The sequence below is a fragment of the Panthera pardus genome, unplaced genomic scaffold (assembly GCF_024362965.1).
Source record: "Panthera pardus isolate Hobbes unplaced genomic scaffold, ASM2436296v1 HiC_scaffold_7, whole genome shotgun sequence".
NCBI lineage: Eukaryota > Metazoa > Chordata > Mammalia > Carnivora > Felidae > Panthera > Panthera pardus.
This window is the reverse complement of record NW_026527002.1, coordinates 74,394,076-74,401,224: the sequence shown is the minus strand read 5'-3', so window position 1 is coordinate 74,401,224 and position 7,149 is coordinate 74,394,076.

Sequence of the window (7,149 nt, the reverse complement as noted above, 5' to 3'; positions counted from 1 at the left end):
AGACCGTCGCGGCGCTGCGGCCGTCACACCAGGGGGCCCCCCAGGCTCCCCCATGCCTCTGTCTGCACGAGGGGTGCTGTGTGACCAGCTGAAGGGGATGGAACGACATCCAAGCTCGGCGTGGAAGAGTCAGTTGTTATGTGGGTACAAGCCGAACATGGACGGCAGTCCCACCTAGGGGTGGCCTTGAAGGACGATAACTAGACAAATCCCCCCCAATGAGCAGAGCTCCGGTCACACATGATCACCTGGGGTGGGGTGGTCGCTGAGGATGAGGGGAACTTAGAACAGACAGTGGGGGAGGGAGATGAGCATCGACTGTAGTCAACTGCCATGGCAGGGGCTGTGGCTGGTCCTGCTAACCTCCTTCTTCCAGATGGCTCCTTGAGACACAGGGTGAGCTGGGACCCCGGAGGAGCTGCGTGGAGCTGAGGGGTGCAAGCTTAGACTGTAGGCAGGACAGGAGCCACGTGTGTGCCCTTTACGGAAGGACAGATGTGCCGCTTGGCTGTGAGGAGCGTGGCTGGTAGACCTCTGTTCCCGAGTCAGTCCTTCCCAGTGGTGGAGAGGGATAGACTATGAAGGCCTGGGCGCTTCAGCCCACGCTGGAGCCAGTCTAATGGACGCTCCTTGCCCCAGAGCCCGGCACCTGGTGGCTCTGAACCAAGGGTGATTGTTCACAGTGCTCCTGCCCGGACGTTTGGCAATTTCTGGAAACAGTTTTTGTTGTCATAACCTAAGGAGGTGCAACTGGTGATGGCCAGCGATGCGGCTGAATGCACAGGACTGTCCCCCACCACAAAGAATTGTCTGACCCTGGATGTTAATAGTGCCGAGGTGAATGGAGGCTCCATTCTGCTTGCCTCTTAATTCAAATTCTTCCTCCCCTTCCTTTCATAAGTGTTGGCCCCAAATAAATACCTTGGATCCCAAACTCAGCCTTAGCATCTGCTTCCAGAGAAGCCAAGCTGATATGAGGATAGCTCCATTTCCTACCACAGTGCCTGGCATGTTGTGGGTTCTCAATAAACATCATGAATTGTGAGGATAATCTAGATTAAACATCAGACCCCACAGCCTGCATGTCCACAGAGCGCTAATCAGGAGACCAGTCAGGAGCCAGTGTAGTTTTCGTTTTCCATGAAAGGCACCCCGTGAGAACACTGTTGAATCGTGCAAGATCCTCAGGTCAGAGACCTTCAAATCTGATGCTCATTTCAAGTCTTTGTACAAACTATTCCCTCTGCTTGGGGATCTCAGGGCCCTCACCGCCTCCTTCATAGAGCCTCTCATGCCCGCTTCCCCATCCCTACTGGTAATAAGGATTTATTCTCCAGTGGTCCCAATATCACAAATATCACGTGAGGCTGAGTTCAGTCCCTGGGCTTCCTATAGAATCTGGACAGGTAGTGTGCAAAGCCTCCATTTTAACAGAGAGGGGAGCGGAATGAAGAGTTTTGACTTCCTTTTAAACAAAATAAATGGTTTCATACCTTTCGGATCTGTGTGGAAGAGGGGGATGGGAAGAAAAAGAGAGACAGAGACACAGAGACATGGAGAACAAGATACCCAAGGCTGTCTCCAACCCCAACCCAGCCCCGACCCTTCTAATCAAGCACACTTTGCACATGGAATTCATTAAGAACAGAATTAGCACAGTTGAGGAGACACAAGAAAGCTTAGGGCATCCCAGAGAGAAGCACAAGGTTGAGATTTTGCTCTATTCCTTTTTTTTAAAATTTTTTTAACGTTTATTTATTATTGAGAGACAGAGAGAGACAGACCGTGAGCCGGGGAGGGGCAGAGAGAGGGGGAGACACAGAATCTGAAGCAGGCTCCAGGCTCCGAGCTGTGAGCACAGAGCCTGACGCGGGGCTCGAACCCACGGACTGCGAGATCATGACCCGAGCCGAAGTCGGACGCTTAACCGACTGAACCACCCAGGCACCCCTGCTCTATTCCTTTGAAGCAAGGATGGTCAGGAGACCAACCCCCTTGTTGATAAGGTCCCTGATGCCAGGATTTTCTGTTCTGGCCTCTGCTGGCTCGTTGTGCGTCTACATGGCTTGATGCACGCCAAACGTGCCCTGATAAGTATCTGCTGGTGGACTCAGCAGGGACCCCCCCCACTTGCCTGGCTTTAAATCCTCTGGGTCTGTATAACTATGAGGGCCATTTCTACATGTCAGGTTGGACTCCCCTGCTCTCTGCACCATCTCAGGGGTCCAGCATGTTCTGACCATTCCCTCTGGTGTCCCAGGATAAGACGCTAATCGTTTACCCGGGGCCATCAGAGTGCCAGGCACCTTTGTGACAAATCGCTTCCGTTTCCTGTGGCAGAAAGCCCCCGAGGGTGGCATCCTTCACCTGTCCCCAGGTGAGGATCCCATGGGGCTCAGAGGCCAGGCACCTCGCCCTGCACGTGACTTTGTGAGGTAACAGCTCAAACACACTCTGTGCCAACACCCCACAAGCTAAGGGGAACCTGAAAAGGGAAGACAATTAAAACCGTGCTGGCCGAGGAATAATCGTAAGAACTTAAGAGTGGTTCACTTGGTGGTAAGGATATAAATAGTCAAAGGGTTCCTGGGTGCGACAGAGTTTGGGGTTGTGCTCTGTGGCCCCAGGACCCGTCAAGGAGGGCAAGGGGAGACCCAGCGCGGGTAAGTAGGAAAGCGGGCTTTCTTACAGGATGTGGGGGATGGGCAGTTGGAGAAGTGGAGATTCCCACGGCGAGACGTGCGCCAGCTGCCGCCAGCTGTGCAGATGCGGTTCAGCCACCTGCTCCTGGCTCCACTCGAGGCACTTTCTGGTTCTCCAACCCAGCCCATCGCCTGTTTCCATAAATAAGTCTTCACTGGAACTCAGCCACGTCTCCATTCCTTCACATACAGTCCGCGTCTGTTCTCCCACCACAGTGGCGGAGTGGAGTAGCTGTGGGGGTGACGAGGACCCGACGGCCCACAGAGCTGGACGGACTCACCGCCGAGCCCTTCGCAGCAAAGGTTTGCCAGGCAGCCCTTCCTGTAATCCAGTTCTCTGGGAATCTGTTGACTCTGCCAGTTTCCGGAGGGAAAATTGGGTGGTGTTGTGCAGTTGAAAGTAAGGATTCCCCTGAAAATGACTGAAATTTTTTTTTTTTCCCTAAGAGAACCCGAGACGGGTGATTTTCCTTGTTCCCTTTTTCAGTTCCTTTTCCCGTTTCTTCTTCTTAAACCCTGAGCCGGCATCTCAGCCTCGCCCTGGCAGAGGTTTACACGGACACCCCCGCTGCACTAACCTTCCTATTTCCTAGGGATTAGGCGCAGATATTGTGGAAATCTAAAAATAAATAAATAAAACAAAAAGAATCCTGGGAAATTGAACCCTAGAGGCAAGAGAGAGAGTCTGAGATCCAGGCAGCTCAGCCTGGGGATTCTAACTGGACAGAAACAAGGAGTCAGTTTGATGAACCTCGTGGCATGAATGTACCTTGAGGGTGTGGACTCATCAGGCCCGTGCTGGTGCCTAACAGAAGACTTGGCAAATACGAAGTGTCGTGGCTTGAATCGTGTTCCCATAAAGATGTCTTGATAGCCTAACCCCTCCTCTGTAAAATTGAATGGGCCTTGTTTGGAAATAGGGCCTTGGTAGATAGGATCACATTGGAACGAGGTCACACTGGAGTAGGGTGGACCTCACTCCAATGACTCATGCTTTTCCAAACCGTGGGCCATTTGGACATAGGCATCGAGGAAGGAGAAGGCCGTGTGAAGAGACAGAAAGACACGTCGGGTGACGGCCACACAAAGACATGGGGTATATTGGTGTGAGGCACCTGCAAATCAAAGATTGTAGGGATTACCAAGAACCACCAGAAGCTAAGGGGAAGCAAGGAAGAATCCTTGTCTCGAGCCTTCCGAGGGAGCATGGTGCGGCCACCCCTTGATTTTGGACATCTAGCCTCCGTAACTGGGAGACTATAATTGCTGCTGCTTCACGTTACTCATTTTGTGCGCCTCTGTCAGGGCAGGCCCCAGGAGACAAACACAGTAGGTGATTAATAAACGTTTGCCGAGGGACTGACCGAGTGAATGCGCACCAACACCAAATCCAAAGGGGTTCAGAGGCGGGGCTGTGGGCGAATCCACAGGTGAAGTGAGACAAAGCAGAGGCAGGTGTCTGTGAAGGAGGCAAGTGTCGAGTGTGTGCTGAGGGTGACAGTGGTCACCTCCCCCTTGCCTTTCTCCAAGTCCCATTCATAATTGTACGGGAAGGCTAGCCGCAAGGCGGAGATTGAGGGAATACAGTTACCCCAGTCTGGGCCTGACTGAGCACACACGCCGTGCTCTGGGGTGGTGCGGGAAGGAGGAGCTGCGTCTTGCTTTGGAAATCTTGAGCCAGGACCACCCTTGAGTGACACAGTTGTTGCCGGGGGCCGGGGCACAGAGATAATCGTTGATGAGGCACAGAGATAATCGTTGATGGCCTTGCTGTCACGGCTGAGGATGAGTAAACAGGACTCAGGGGCAGATAAGCCATCTGATTTGCCCTCAGAGAACACTGAAGGCAGACGAGCCAGGCCCAGCACTCGTTGGCTGGGTGGGTCTTCTTTGCTGGAGGAAGATAGGACCCGGGAAAAAGTCATCAGGCACGTGATGGGAGAGGAGAGGAGGGGCTCAAGAGACGGGAGAGGGGCCTGAAGTGAAAATCAAGAATGAGGAAAATGTTCCAAGACTTGGCGGTGAGTAAAATAGGGCTGATGCGAGCAGTGGGCACGGGGAGACAAAAACGTGCCAGTTACGGTGGCTGACAGGCCTCACCTCCCTTAACTCCCACGCTTGATGGATAAGAAATCACCACCCCAAATCCCAAGGATGTGTGTGCAGAAGAAATCAGGCAGCTGGGACTTCCAATTCCTTCGATCGAATGTGGAAGCCCACACCAAGTCTGCCATGGCCCACGCTACCCTCAGATCAGAGGCTGAGTCACCTTCCCCCTCGAGCTCTCTAGAAAGTCCAGGGGGACCTGAGGACACATCATTTATGGCCTGCCTAGGGAGGCTTTTAGATAGTTTCCCCCAATCCCCGCCTCCCCACCATGAGATTTTAACACCGAAGATTTACTTCATATTTGTTTATATTCCACATGTATATCTGTGCCTTATCCACCAGAGAGTAAGATATTTTTTCCCCAAAACAGTTTCGCCCCCACCTCCACTCCGCGTTGGCAATGCATAGGTTGGAGGGTCCGAACCCCATCTTCCCATGTAATGCTGATCGCTCTGGGCAACCTTATGCATTAGAACACGCTTATTCGATGAAATGGGGAAGCTCTCACTGACGTGGCTAAAGCCTTGTATGAACTAACTGGGTCACGGCATGCAGACAAAAGCAGCTGGGAGCTGGTGTTCTGAGCACCAGATTTCTTAGAGGTGTGTGTGTGTGTGTGTGTGTGTGCACATGTGTATGTGTCTATCTCATTACATCTTCCCAAAACGCAATGAGGTCTATATTGCCACTCCCTTTACACAAACGAGAACACTGAGGTCACACTGCAAGCCTGAGGTCACTCAGCCAGTGAAGTATAAAGCCATGATTTGAACCCAGATCCACGTGACTCCACGTAGCTGTTGACCGTCACACAATAGTGGAATTTGGAAGTTTTCCATCTTACAGAGCTTTGGTATCTTGGTTTGCAAAGTAAAGCTGAAAATAAAGACCACCGCCCAGGCCGTCAAATGAGGGTTGCGTCTACAGTGACCCTGTCTGGAGCGGGATCCTAACAGCTCCCCTGAGATCCTTGTGCCTCGGGGCACCGGGGTGGCTTGGTCAGTTAAGCGTCCAACTCTTGATTTCAGCTCAGGTCATGATTTCACTCATGGTTTGTGGGATCGAGCCCCGCGTAGGGCTCTGTGCGGACAGCCTGGAGTTCTCTCTCAACTTTCCTCTCTGCCTCTCCCCGGCTCTTTCTCTCTCTCTCTCTCTCTTAAAATAAATAAACTTTAAAACAATTTAAAAAATCAAAACAAAACCCCTTGTGCCTTGGGGCCTCGGCCACAGCTGAGCATCCAGAGGGGCCACCTGAACCAAGCTGGGGCCTTCGCATCCTTGGCTAGGGAACTTGAACCTTGAAGGGATTCATGGATTCAAGTCAGGCTGTAGGAGGGGCTGACTAGAGCCCCTCTAAGGAGCCAGGACGGCTGAGCTTTCCAAGCTGGGCGTGTGTCTGTCTCCTTCCAGACCTTCCGTCTGCTCTGCATGCAGGGGAATGCATTGAAAGGGAGGCTCGGGCATTTCTTACACCTTGCTATTTCCACTGTGTCTTTAGCAGTGGCCTCATCTCTTGTGTGGGTATCTTCAGGGCCTCTCACCCTGTTATCCCGGCATCTGATGGAACAGCCCCCACCATGGCTCTCGCTTCTGCTGCAGGGTCCCCACTTCTGATGCTGGCTGTCACCACCTCTTCCTGTTTTCCATCTGGCCCTGGGGGAGGTGGGCTTTTTGCCATTGCCAGTCTTGGGCAGGGGGGGGTTCCATCATCCTCTGGACTCTCACCTGTCGCATCCCCGATAGAAGCACTTCCCTGTATTAAATAGTAAATTAGTAAACCACTTTCTCCCATCTTCTACTTCTCAATACTCGGACTCCCAAAGGGTGGGTTTTTCCAAACCAAGTATAACCAAACGGACCGCGAGTTCGTCCACCTGCTACACAGGAAGCCAATAAAAAGCTGATGCCAAGCTTTTGCCGTGAACAAAGACAGGCTGTTTGCTGGCGTGGCACCACCCAGGAGAACAGGGAGCTAATACTCAAGGTCCCCAAGTCCCCGATGGCTTGCAAGTGAGAGTTTTTAAGGGCAAAACTCAAAGGTAAAGGGTCTGGGGTTGCCTGCTTTTCCGATGGGTCAGGAATTGGGTAAACCTCAAGACAGACTTGTCTTTCTGGTGCCATTCCGTCTGGTTGCATCAAGATTGCGGTCAGGGGTCTTTCCCTTCCCTGATCCGGGTCTGTGAAACATCTCAGCAATGTGTGCACTGATGCTATCTTTGTTAGCAAGGGCAGAGGCCATACGCTTTGTGACTATGTGACGGCACAGGCTCCTTCGTGTCTTGTCCTCTGGGCTACGTTTTCGTCACGTCAGGCAAAACAGGCTGATGTTTTCCCCAAT